The sequence below is a fragment of the Vollenhovia emeryi genome, unplaced genomic scaffold (assembly GCF_000949405.1).
Source record: "Vollenhovia emeryi isolate VEMERY1.0 unplaced genomic scaffold, V.emery_V1.0 DF939634.1, whole genome shotgun sequence".
Lineage (NCBI taxonomy): Eukaryota > Metazoa > Arthropoda > Insecta > Hymenoptera > Formicidae > Vollenhovia > Vollenhovia emeryi.
The window spans coordinates 20,462-26,946 of record NW_011966732.1 but is presented as its reverse complement, the minus strand read 5'-3'; positions in this window follow the sequence as shown (position 1 = coordinate 26,946).

Here is a 6,485-nt window from a genome sequence, read left to right as displayed (position 1 = left end):
ATCAGGATCGGCCACGAGATGAACTATCTCGGGTTGATCCTCGACGACCGATGGAGCTTTGCGAGCCACCTTGCCAGAGCCGCAAGCAGGGCGGAAGTGAGGGCGGCCAAGCTTGGCCGGCTCCTCCCCAACCTTGGCGGCCCGGACGGCAAGGTGCGTCGGCTGTACGCCAATACGGTTGAGTCCGTGGCGCTCTACGGGGCTCCAGTTTGGGCCCCAAAACTCGCGGCATCGCGGCGCGCGCGCGCTCAGATAACGCGTGCGTTTCGCCCGATAGCCGCGAGGATCTGTAGGGCGTACCGGACCGTGGCGTACAACGCGGCGGCGGTGATCGCTGGTTTCCCCCCGATGGAGTACGCGGCGGAGGAACGTAGTAACATGTTCCTCGAAAGCCGCGACTCCGAGGGGAGACCCATAAGATGGTCAGCGACTCACCGTGCTCGGCAGAGACTCCGGCACCGGCGACGCACAATCGCCATGTGGCGAGAGGCGCTCTTAGTCTCGGGGAACAACACCCCGGGGCTGCGCGTCGTCGGGGCAATCGGGCCCCTCCTTGACCAGTGGGTCGACAAAGGATGGGGTGGGCTGTCCTTCCGGATGACCCAGGTGATGACGGGGCATGGCTGCTTCGGACATTTCCTGGGTCGGATCGGAAAGGAGCAAGACTCCCGCTGCCACCATTGCAGCGCGGCGGACGACACCGCCCAACACACGTTGGGCGAGTGTCCGGCGTGGGCGGACGAGCGCCATATACGTGGAAATATTGTCGTCAGCAGATGATATGATAAACTGCGTTATGTCCGGAAAAGAAATCGGCGCGTAGTACTAATGTGGAAAGAAACGGTATATAGATTCACGATTTTCGAAAAAGATTTAAGATTCACATGTTGGGCTACCTACACCTTGACTTGTGACCCACATTGGCGTGTTACCATATATTGTTTCGTTTTCGATAGGGGTCTTACTTGAAAGTTACTTGTTATTTATTAAATTGTTTTTAAAAAAAACATTGACAATTTCGCACGAACTCCTGCTGTGGGCTCGCATTGGCCGTTTCTCCTTACCTTCTCCTACCTTTAATAAAATCATATTTTAAAGTATTGTTTATTGTGAATAGAATTTGAGTTTAATGAAAATGTAAAAATTTTTTAGCTTGAAAGATTAAGTCGGAATGCGGCGTTGTCACGTTCCGTCGTCGATATCGCGTCAATTGATGATCATACGCTTTCTTAATAATAATTGCAAAACGAGCAAGCAAATCGTTTTAAAACTTCGCAGAAAACTTTTACATGTTTGAAAAACATGATACAAAAAATATAATTTTTAGCATTGGTTTTAATAGTTTTTGAATGATTTATTATTTGTCTCAGTTCCCGTAAGACCCTATGTTAAAATAGCAATATTAAATAATTAGTAACAATTGTAAACGAGCAAATAAAAAGAGTTTCATACTGCAACTCTCGTATAATTTCTAGATTTCTAAACTGTTGTTCTTGAAACATATGGTCGAACGTTATCATGAAGCAGTAATAACTCCACGTCTATTGAGCTGGCATTATTAATTATTCGTTCTTGAAACCTGTACGGTGATTCTGTGACTTGCTATCGATGGTTTTCGGTATCGTTAACCAACTTATGAAAGCTGCGCTTTTAACGTCTTTGCTGTCGCTAGTTAATTTCGATACCGAAAAACATCGATAGCAAGTTACAGAATCCCGGTACTGGTAAAATCATTAATGCCGGAAAATACTGTTCTCAGATGGAGGAAATGCACCAGCAATTACGCTTTAAGCAACCTGCATATTGCTTTATGATAACGCTCGACCACATGTAAAGGACGAGGGGTGAGAGGCAAGGGGCGAGAGCCGAGCGTCGAGCGGCGAACGACGCGCGGCGAGGGGCGAGCGATGAGGGGCGAGCGGGGAGTGTATACTGAAGCTCGCCGCTCGCTGCGTGACAACTTTTTTTCGGCGCGTCGCTCCACTTCTCGCTATTAGATGATGCCCCACCGTTGCCTGCCGAGTCCGGCCTGCCGCCTTCTACGCTCTCATTCGCTCAGACATTAAAATTAATTTCTCGATAACTATTGCGAATTTTGCAAAATGGTATAGGACTTTTCTATTCAGTTTGCCCCGGTCTATCTGCCATTTACGGGTGATATGGGTATTAGGAGACACCCTGTATAATAGACTGCCCGACCGAAAAATTTTTTTTCGATTTTTGCACGAGACTGGCCGGAAAATGATTCTTTGTTTAATTATAAGCAACTTTTCAGAACATACTTGGGGTCTAAAATGACGTTTAACCGTTCCTAAAATCGTTTGAAGTTTTTTTGTCAGGTCAAAATCACGAGACTTCATATGCGTACTAATAACTCATCTTTTCGCATTGAAAACGTATTCCTACAGCAAAATGAGGTGCTTGACTTTGAAAGAGGATGAAAAGAGCTACATTTTCGTGTAAGTTAAAACAAGATGCGGTCAATAGTTTTCGAGTTATAGTCGATTCCATGTCAATTTTCGACGATTTTTTCGCCTTTTTTGGACTTTCGGCCCTCATATCTCCCTTAAGCAGCGCCGCTACGGCAAAAAGTTGCTGAGGGATTCGAAAGAGGACGAAAAGAGCTACATTTTCGTGTAAGTTAAAACAAGATGCGGTCAATAGTTTTCGAGTTATAATCGATTACATAACACAAGTGATTTTGTGAACATGTTATTTACCAAGAATTAGATAGAATTAAATTGATTTTGCAATTAAAAATCACTTTTAATTATAATTGAAAAGCATAAAACACTACTTTTAATGTATTTATTTTATTTGTTCATAATAAAGTAATTAATTTGTCCCATCTCTGAAAATACATTATCATTGTTTTCTTATACATACCAATCATTTGAACGTACGCCATATTCTTTTCGTTTAAAAGACAATAACAAAGTATAATGTAATATAATACAACGGTATACTATGCACAAAATATTTGATTTTGACGTTGATAAATTATGTATTTCGAAATATTGGCACAGAAAATAATTTTTTTGTTAATTTAATTGGATTTAAAATGCAACACAAATTGTAAATATAAGTAAAATTAAAGGAAATATGTCATTGACAAACGATCGTGAAAGTATGCTGGATACAAAGAAAGTGACATCAACGTACTGATACAAGTATCGTTTAGTGATTGGTTAGAATAACTCGCTGACTCGCAGGACAGCCGAATTTATTTACGTAAACACATCGCTTGTCGATTGTTTTTCCATCTCCTTGCGACGATGCCACCGACAAGTCGCTACGTGGCACCGCTATAATTTTCTGTGCCGTTTCAAAACATCGCAACTTCGAGCAGCGGCGGCATAGACTACACGGCGGCGTTTTCGCTTTCGTTAAAACATCTTACGTGCATGCTTACATCTCAAACTTAAACTCCGAACTCTCGCATTCCTACAGTGATGAATGCTGATGCTTTTCAAAAGGTATATGAATGCTTGAAGGTAAGCAATTATGAAAAAAACGTCCAAAATTGACATGGAATCGATTATAACTCGAAAACTATTGACTGCATCTTGTTTTAACTTACACGAGAATGTAGCTCTTTTCATCCTCTTTCGAATCCCTCAGCAACTTTTTGCCGTAGCGGCGCTCCTTAGTCCCAGTCTACAATAGATGATTTAAGCCCTAAGCTTTAAGAAATTGGCCAATCACGGTCAAGTATGAGTAGAATGCGCGACTGTGATTAGTCAATTTCTTAAGGCTTAAGGCTTAAATCTCTATTGTAGACTGGGACTTAAGGGTGATATGAGGGTCGAAAGTCCAAAAAAGGTGAAAAAATCGTCGAAAATTGACATGGAATCGACTATAACTCGAAAACTATTGACCGCATCTTATTTTAACTTACACGAAAATGTAGTTCTTTTCATCCTCTTTCGAAGTCAAGGACATTATTTTGCTGTAGGAACACGTTTTCAATGCGAAAAGATGAGTTATTAGTACGTATGTGAAGTCTCGTCATTTTGGCCTGACAAAAAAACTTCAAACGATTTTAGGAACGGTTAAACGTCATTTTAGACCCCAAGTATGTTCTGGAAAGTTGCTTATAATTAAACAAAGAATCATTTTCCGGCCATTCTCGTTGAAAATTTTTTTGACTGGTCAATCTAATATACATACTATCCATAGGAGTTGTGTGCTTTATTTTCATTTCTCCCTATAATAAACGCTTCATATTTTACATTTTCTTTCCCTACCTCTCCCATCATTTTTAATACATTTCCTACCTCTTTTCACATCCATTCCTCTCTCACCATTCACACCCACATGCATACCTCTTATTATTATATTGTTTCTCTTCTCTCTTCTCTCTTCTCTCTTCTATCTGCTTCATCTCTTTGATTTCCTGCCTCAATGCCTCTATTTCCTCTCTTCTCTTTTCCACTTTCCCTTTTGTACTCCTCGAATTCTTTTCTGACCTTCTCTAATTCTTTTCTTACCTTCTCTGATTCTTTTTTTAATTCATCTACTATCTCTCCTCTAAATTCTTCTAGCAATTCTTTCATTCATTTGTTTTATCGTCTCTTTTTCCATTTTATCCGATTTATTTCTCTGACCTTCACTTGTCTCTCCGGTTTCTATTTTATCCTTTTTGTTTCTTTTCTTTTTCTTATTTCCCTTTGTCCACTTACTGTCTTTTTCCTCCTCGCTTCCTGTCCCGCTGCTCTCTCTGCCTCTCTTCGCTATCCACGACGCTACGCTTGTGCACGCGCTAGCACTCGAACTTCTCTCTCTCCTTAGCGCTTCTGCTTTCGTTGGTCTCCCCCTTCTTCCCACTGCTCTCCCCCTATCCTCCTCTTTCTCTGGTCTCTCGTTCAACTCGCTCTTCCTATCACTCTCCTCGCTCCTTTGTCCCTCTTCCATATACACCCGCAGGTACCTTCGCTTTCCGTTAGATGCCGGCACTCGCCTGTCTCTCCAGCCAGTATTCCGTCCCGCTTGTCACTTTCCTCCTTCTAGGTTAGGATGCTTCAGCCTTTCTTTCCTTCCTTTTTGGCCCAGATAATTATAAATCCCTTGGAAAATTACATCCACCTGAACTGGCAGATAATTAGCTTGCCTCGACTCTGAAAACAAATTCGCCCGAGGGCATAAGGCAGCAGTATACAGCTCACTATTACCGGATCGCACAGTAACACGTCTCACTATACTCACTATACTTAATATCACCCTTTTGGTAAAGCTCTCGGACAAAGTAAAAACGAACTTCTATATGTTTAGATCTTTTGTGGAATTCGGGGTTCTTTATAAGTTTAATTGCACTTGCGTTATCGACGAAAAGAACAGGTATTCCTCTAGTTCCACCGATTTCAGACGATAGTCTTTTAAGCCATACCAGCTCTTTTGCACCCTCGCTTGCAGCAACAAATTCGGCCTCAGTAGTCGAAAGAGAAACCGATTTCTGCAATTGGGAAGTCCATGATACTGCTGTACTATTAATAAGTGAGACGAAGCCATTTGTTGAACGTCGTGTCGTGGCGTCTCCTGCAAAGTCTGCGTCGGAATACGCATGTAGTCCGTTCCCAGTAGAAGTGTAGAGAAGACCCAAATCAGAGGTACCGCGTAGGTACCGGAAGATGCGTTTAACGGAGATCCAGTCGGATGTAGTAGGTTCAGCCATTGATCGAGCAGCCCTTGATACAGAGTATGTCAAATCTGGACGGGAAGCGCAAGCCAAATATAATAAAGAGCCCACTGCTGAACGATATGGAATGGAGCTGTCGAGAGCACCGTTGGGCGATTTGTCCGCTTGTAGATTATCAGCAGGTGTTTTTATCGAATTGCAGTCAGCCATGCCGAAACGTTCCAAAATCTTCTCAACGTATGCCCGCTGTGAAACGAAGAGTCCAGACTTACGTTGCTCGATTTGCATTCCCAAGAACGAATCGAGAGAACCTGTCGTAATTTTGAACTCTGAAGTCAGCAATCTCAAAAATGAGTCGATTGTATCTTGTGTGGACCCCGCGATAAGACCGTCATCAACATAGATTGCGATTAGTAGTTTTTCTTCTCCGTTTTGTCGAATGTAGATGCATGGGTCTGCCGTTGAACGTGTGAATCCATTCTTCTTCTAGTACAGTAAAATAGTATCAAAAAATACCGAATATCTACAAAACGGATAGAAAAGCCAATTTTTTTTAGGGTGAGTAGAAGGTCATAGGAGATGTTCAAATTCACAAAGTTCCAATAAAATTTCCCTGTGCGTCGGCGGCCATCTTGAAAATAGTAGTAAGTTTGAATATCTCAGCTTCTATTGGTCGAATGTTTTCTTTTTTTTTTAGTTTTGTAGGGAAAAATATTTGCTACAACTTTTGTTTGAAAAATTTTTTAATAGCTGTCAAGGAAAAAGAGTTACAATCAAAAAAGTACCGTCAATTAGGGGTTGAACATATTTCTTGACAATTATATTGTCCCCTGTTGGTTTTAGCAAAAAA